This window comes from Eimeria mitis, genomic scaffold (assembly GCF_000499745.2).
Source record: "Eimeria mitis Houghton genomic scaffold, Emh_scaff1091, whole genome shotgun sequence".
In the NCBI taxonomy this organism is placed as follows: Eukaryota; Apicomplexa; class Conoidasida; order Eucoccidiorida; family Eimeriidae; genus Eimeria; species Eimeria mitis.
In genome coordinates this window covers 10296-10947 of record NW_013567537.1, presented here as the reverse complement: position 1 = coordinate 10947, position 652 = coordinate 10296, and positions in this window count along the sequence as shown.

The window sequence follows — 652 nt, the reverse complement described above, 5'->3', positions numbered from 1 at the left end:
TAAGGTCCTCAGTAACAAGAAGATAAACAGTATCTCTGAGAAGAAAACAGGTAATGGGGGGGAGACAAATCAATATTACGTGTCTCCGTATTTCTATTGAGGGGATAGGGTGTACGTCGGTGAAGGCCTGACGACAGTCTCGGTATGTTAATATACATGAACGGGAACGGGTGCTGTCGACACACTCCGAGTGCAGCAAACGTAACACCTCAGCCACCTGCAGCAACAGCAACAGCAGCAGCAGCAGCAGCAGGGGGAGTAGGGGGAGGAGCAGCAGCAGGGGGAGGAGGGGGAGGATGAAGGGGAGGAGGGGAGGAGGAGGAGGAGGAGCAGCAGCAGCAGCAGCAGCAGCAGCAGCAGCAGAGAGATAGAGACAGAAAGCAAAGAGGTAAATGAGACACACTGGCGTGTACTATATAAACTGAGAGAGACAAAAGGAGACAAAAAAAAGGAGACAAAAGGAGACAAAAAAAGGAGACAAATAAACAGAGAGAGAAAAGGAGACAGAGAGAGAAACGGAGACAGAAAGAGAAAAGGAGACAGACAGAAAAAGAGACAGAAAGAGACAGAAAGAGAAAAGGAGACAGAGAGAAAAGGAGACAAAGAAAAATAAATAAATAAACAAACAAACAAACAAACAAACTAAACAAAA